Source organism: Arachis ipaensis, chromosome B1 (assembly GCF_059453495.1).
Source record: "Arachis ipaensis isolate K30076 ecotype BB chromosome B1, ASM5945349v1, whole genome shotgun sequence".
In the NCBI taxonomy this organism is placed as follows: Eukaryota; Viridiplantae; Streptophyta; class Magnoliopsida; order Fabales; family Fabaceae; genus Arachis; species Arachis ipaensis.
In genome coordinates, this window is record NC_142436.1 from 15089110 (window position 1) to 15096113 (window position 7004).

General features: G+C 34.2%; 1 pseudogene; it reads right to left on the minus strand.

The window, feature by feature from the left end:
* Positions 1–5269: 5269 nt before the first annotated feature.
* Positions 5270–6212, minus strand: LOC148575798 (uncharacterized; annotated as a pseudogene).
* Positions 6213–7004: the final 792 nt, after the last annotated feature.

Consider the following 7004-nt stretch of genomic DNA (forward strand, 5'->3'; position numbering starts at 1 on the left):
AGAAAGAAGTCTGACCATGACAAGGTGGCTGGAAATTGGAAAAAGAAAAGCATTTTCTTTGAGTTGCCTTATTGGAAGACATTGTTGTTACGTCATAATTTATATGTAATGCATATAGAGAAGAATGTCTTCGATAATATACTGGGTACACTGTTAAATTTAGATGGAAAGACAAAGGACAATCTTAATACACGACTTGATCTTCAACTTATGGGTATCAATAGAGACCTTCATCCTCGTAGATTGGGCAACAAGTTTGTGATGCCGATAGCCAAATATACGTTGTCAAAGACCAAGAAGGAGAATGAAAGACAACTTCTTTGTCAGTTCTTGAAAGAACTCAAGATACCTGATTCATATTCATCAAATATTGGAAGGTGTGTGTATGTTAAAGATTACAAAATTTATGGCTTGAAGAGCCATGATTGCCATGTCCTATTAGAACGGCTGCTACCACTTGCGATTCGTGAGCTTTTACCCAAAGAAGTTTGTGAACCGTTGATACATCTAAGTATTTTCTTTAGAGAGCTTTGTTTCAAGGAATTGAAGGTGGACATTCTAGACAAACTTGAAACCCATATTGCAACAACACTTTGTAAATTGGAGACAATTTTTCTTCCATTTTTTTATGTGATGGTTCACCTAACCATTCATCTTGCTCATGAAGTCAAGTTAGCTGGACCAGTTCAATATTACTGGAGGTACTCTGTTGAGTGGTTAGCCTTTTGGAATTAATAACAACTTAGAATCTACCTTATACTATTCATTAGGTAGGTTTCTAACCTTCCTTGAAAATTCAATTTTAGATATTTACGCACACTAAAGATATATGTGGAAAACAAAGCACGTCCTGAGGGTTCAATATCTGAGGGTTATATCTCTGAAGAAGCAATGACCCTTGTAGGGAGATATTTGGATGAAACTTCTAAGATTTCTGACCATGGTGAGAATGAACCTATGCAAGGCATAACTGTTTTTAAAGTACTTGGCACTTTTAGTTGTAAAGGGGCATACAAGGAACTTAGTATCTTAGAGCATAGAGAAGCTCAATTCTATGTGCTGAAGAATTGTGAAGAAGTTCAACCATGGGTTGATGAACATATGATATATTTAACAAGAGAAAATCCAAGAAATCTGCAGAAAAGGCACAAGGATCAATTTGTGAAATGGTTTGAAAGGAAGGTAAATGAATAAACTTTGATAATTGTAGAATTGAAAAGTCTCTTGACAATATTTAATTTTAATCTCTATTCATTAATGTAGATTTCAGATCAACACAAAGTAGGGAGAGCACGGGTGAATAATCAACTACTTTCTCTAGTAAGAGGTTCTGATCGTCGTGCACATTTCTACAAAACATGTGCTATCAATGGTTTTACATTTCATAGAAAAAACCATGAAGCATCTTTAAAGATTCAAAATTGTGGAGTAGTTGTGAAGGGAGATGAATTGACTGAGGGTGTGGATTATTAGGGCAAGTTGATTGATTTTATTGAGTTAGATTATGTGGAAAAACATAAAGCGGTCTTATTTAAATGTGAGTGATTTGATGTTCCTCCAATAGGACGAAATCAAAGTAGGGGATATTGTAAAAATGAGTATAGATTCATAAATGTGGATGTTACATATGTTAGATATAAGGATGAGCCTTTCATTTCAGCATGTCAAGCTAAGCAAGTATATTATATAAAGGCAATTAAAAGGCCTAATTGGTATACTATGGTACGAATAAATCCTCGCAATACATATGATGTGTCTGAGCAAGATATCATGCAAGAAGAGGCACACCAACAAGCTGAAATGGGAAGCTTTAATCAAGTACCATCTTCGGGTGATATCAATTTGTTGATAGAATTGGGCAGAGGTGACATAGACGGATCAAGTGTGGACGTGCCCATGTCTATAGATCAAGAAGTAGAAGAAGAAGGAGAAGGAGAAGGAGAAGGAGAAGGAGAAGGAGAAGAAGAAGATAGTTCAAGTGATAGCGATTAACTTCTTAGCAGTTTTATTTTGGAGTTCACAATATATTTGCAATTTCTAAGTTATCCATTTTTTGCATATGATGGTGATTGAGTTTAAAGTAGTTAAACTTTAGGAATTCACATCATATTTGCAATTGCTAAGTTATTCACTCTTTGCTCCATTTGTTTAACTTTTTTGAAAAATATAATATATTTTAATCATGTCCACTTTTATTGAGGTGCTTTTCTTTGTGTAATTGTGTATTAAATGATGTAGATATTTTATTATTTCATTTTCTTAATGTTATCTCTGTGAGTTTTATTGTAGATTGCATAACATAATGGCACAACGAAGGATGACAAGGGCTACTGCATCTAGTTCTACAACACCAGCCCCTTCTCCAAGCCCGATAGCCCCTGCTCCAGCCCTGGTAGCCCCTACTCCAGCCCCAGCAACCCCATTTCATCACCGGTAGCCCCTATTTCAACACTAGCCACTGCCCCTGTTTCATCGCGTATTGGTAAAAGGGGACCTTCACGTGGGATTGCAACAAATAGGGCGTTGAAAACAAAGACAAATAGAAAATTGGAATTACCGATCTCTTTGGACGACTTAGCTCCTAGTGGCATGCTGATCTTTTTACATCTGAAGAGGGTAGTGTTACAAGACAAAATGCTCCTTTGGATGTAGAGAAATGGAGCCAAGTTGGAGATGATGTCAAGCAAAAAATATGCGACATTGTTTTGGTAATACATATTTATATTTTTGGCTATTATGTATTTTAAATCTTTATTTGTGCTAACTAACTTTGACCAATCTTATGTAGGAAAAGTTTGATATAGCAGATATACAAGTAATACGCAAAATGATTTTAGCTAAGGCTAATATCTGTTATCGAAGTTGGCGCTCAAGATTGCGTGAACACTATGAGTTGTATCAAACTAATGAGGAGCACCTTCAAAATCCACCAAACAATGTTCTTCCGGAGACATGGGAGAATTTGGTGTGCTACTTTGGAAGTTCTTCTTTTCAAGTTTGAATTTTTCATTGTGACAATTATTGAGGTGTTCTTATGTTGTTTTGCTATTTTAGGTCAATGATATAATTATGACTTAACTTCTTTTGTCTTTTGTGAGTTTGGTATTCTATAAAAAAAAGTTTAAGAAACAAAGATAATAGAAAGCATCATGTTGTACCACATATTGCTGGTCGAAGAACATTTCAAGTTGTTAAACGTGATCAAGTAAATAGTCTTGAAGTCTTTAATTTGGTGTTATATTTTTTGCTATATCACCTTTGCACTTAACTACATGTGATATTTTAAACTTTAAAAAATTTGTAGCGCCATCCTAGAACTGGTGTCGAACCTGACATTCAAGAATTGTGGCAAATTCCTCATCAAAAGAATAACGGTGAATGGGTCAATGAAAAAGCTAAACAAATTGATGTAACATTACTAACATTTTCCTTTTACTGTTGCATGGAAGTTAAATTTTATCTTCATTTTCGAATCACAAATTGGATTGTGCAGGATGATATATCTGTATAATCAATGAATCCTATGATTCTGAAAATTCTATCACTCCAAATGAAGCTTTTTTACTTGTGAGATGTGAGAAAAGTGGTGCAAGTTATGGCATAAAGGTTTCGAAATCTAAGTTAAGAATTCAAGCACAACTTGAAGAGGCAATGCAAGACCGTGAAGAGCTAACAAAGAAAATAGATGTGATCAAAGAAAAACTTGAAAAGCAACAAATACGGCAAGAGGAAGAATTAGCTCGAGTGAAAGCTCAATTGGAAGCTTAACAAGCCGTTGTAAACTCTTTCATAGCGTGCTTTGACAATGAAAGAAACTAGACAATTAAAGGTATTCCTAAAATTACTTATGGTTTTAATACATATTCTTAGATGATTCATATATTATTAGTATAGTTTAATTTGTATATGGATCTATTTATTACATTTTACTTGTGTCATGGTTGAGAAATGACAAATGTCCTATTATTTGGTTTGATAAATTTGGTTGTGTATTGGCTGAGAAATAAGTAGTAAATTGGTTGTTTTTTATGGAACGTAGATGGTGAAAATATCCAAGTTTTAGAGGAGGTTATGCCAAAAATTTTCTAAACGTTTTAGATAAAAGTTAATGGAAAAAAATTATAATTGGTGTTATATCTTGTTTCGATTTTTCTTATTTACAGGTGTGCTAAAATGGTGACAATATACTACCTTAAAGGCTCAAGAATATTTTGATTCATAGAGACACTAATCTATGTTAGACTTTTAACTTTTGGTTGCTTGTGCAAGAAATATAACTTCTAGAACTAATCAATGTACTCACTAATGTTATTTTATTTTAAAACAATTTTAGTTAAATGAAGCATATTTGAATTATGTATGTTTTTAGATATTATATAAATGTTGACTTGCTCAGTACAGTAGTTAATATATCAGTTAATTAAAAAAATAATTTGGTAAATTATGCATGCAATTTTTATTAAAAAAATTGTTACAAAATAAAAATTTTACTTTTATAACTAAAGAAAAAAAATGTTACAAAATCAAGTTACATTTTATAACAAAATTTTATGATAGGAAAAAATATATTGTCACCAAAAATATTTTGAAGATCGAAATTTGTTATCACTTTTGTAACGACTTTCAATTTTTTGTATCAAAAAAATTTATTACAAAATATTACTTTGAATTGTAACAATTCCATTTTTTGTTACAAAAACCTTTTGTAACGGGACATACTGCAACAGCCCCTTTTTTGTTACAAATTTCTTTTGTTTCAAAATTCTGATTTTTTGTAACAAGTTTTTTTGTTACAAATATTGCTTTTTCTAAAGAACAAACTTGTAAAGTATCTGCTAGTACTGCATTTGAAGCATGAGTATCCTGACAGGTTAAAGCATGAATTTGTGACTGACCTTTTTCACCTTGTGTTGCACCTTTGTTGTTAAACCCTGGACTACCAGATTCCCTACTAGCACCCTTAACTAACGGAGCTGAAGAATTTTCGAGAGACATAGTTGAAAAAGATGGTGTGGATGTTGTAGATAATGCTAAATTCTGCATGAAACTTCCCCGAGGATGAGGACAATCTCTACAAAGGTGACCAGTCTGTCCACAACCATAACATGCTCCAGTAGTCTTGAAGCATGCTCCAGAATGATATTTTCCACAATGTTGATACGGTGACCTAAGAATTTCTGAAGGCTTAGATCTCTGCATGCTTGGTTCAGATACACTCCTAGCTCGACTCTCTAAGGCTGAGGTACCTTTTAAGGTAGCTTCAGAATGGTTAACCCCACTTGATTATGTTTGTGGGCGATTTTGATGACCTGATATGCCCCACAGATTGATCTTCCAAAAAATGCTCCTTGTATCTTTTTCTGTTTATCAATTTCTTTGTTCACTCTTCTTTCTTCCAATCTAGCTTCAATACCATAAGCAGCATTCACAATTTCTGAATAGATCATGCTCCCAACCATGGGTGAAAGAGGAGTGAAGTAAGGATTTTCTAGACCTCGAACAAATCTCTTAACTCTCATTATATCCGAAGTTTCTAAGTGCTCAGCATATCTAGAAAGCTTGGTGAAACGATTCTCATACTGCATCATAGACATACCAGGAGTTTGCCTCAACTTCTCAAAATCAGTAGCATTTTTCTCCTTTATACTAGTAGAAAGAAATACTTTAAAAAAGATCTCAACAAACTCATACCACAAAAGAGATGGGATTCAGAGAAGTGTTTCATACCAATGATAAGCATGTCCTGTTAAATTGTATGTAGCTAGATCCACCGCTGTGTCATCTAGATATCTGAGGGCTCGAAAAGCTTTGTTCAAGCTGTCAATGAAGAATCGAGGGTCGTCCTCTAGAAGATTTCCAAATAAAGTAAGTGGATTCAGCTTAAGGAAAGATTGGAGAGTGACAGCTCGTTCCCCAAGGGGTTGTTGGTTTTCTTGATTAAGGACATTTGGCCCCGCAGAAGGTGGGGCTCTAACTTCTCTTCGATCAGTCAAGAATTCCACAAGATTATTAACAGCTTGATGAAATCCTCGTATCTCAACAGCAACATTCACTGGTTCTTCTGTAATAGTCGCACCTCTGCCTCGCCCTATTGGTCTTCTACGACTACCACCCGATTGACTGAGTAGGGTAGAAGGTGCTCTATTAGTTTCAACATTAGGAACATTACGCGCTCGAAACCATGGAGTAGGAATGCGACGTTTAGGTGGCATCTTCCATCTAAGAATAAATGATTATATCAAATGCAGATAGGCTCAAACACATAAAATAATGAAAACACACTTTAAAGACCTTATTTTTACGAACATTCCTATAAGTCGTTAGTAGCATCACAACTTGTGAAAATGGGCCGGCTTCCATTTACACAATCATGACTTACTACAGAACAACTACTCCATATACACAGGATAATTGGGCTCTGATACCAATTTGTGATGACCCAATTTGGGCGTAACTGGCGCTTAGAAAAATCTTCCCAAACAAGTCTCAAAAATCGATATTATAGAAAACAGAACAAATAGAATTTCCAATTATACCAAAAGACAACACATTCTTAGCATCATATAAACATATTTACATAAAATTTGACTTTAATATTTATAGTAAAACATGGTCTATTAGTTTCATCTACTAGAATATTTACAAAGCAACATATTCATCAAGTCACTAAAGTTGAATTCTGCCTGTGTCACATGGAGCTGTTTAATAAGTCTAAAGAGCTTTAAAGCTATTTACACAGAATATCAAGCCCTTGAACAGTAAAGGGCTCACCAACACAAACAAAACTAGAGCAGAACCGGTGAAGTTGGATTAGGATCAAGGCCCATATCTGAAAAAAAAATAAAAGAACAACAGAGTAAATTTGGCAACTCAGTGAGTACACAGAGCATCCATAACCCTACGAGAGACATTTGTATAAATAATTAACTTTTAGTCAAAATAAATCCACTTTAATAACAATGACAAAAATATACTCAAACATAATGATAATTACTCATAGACAT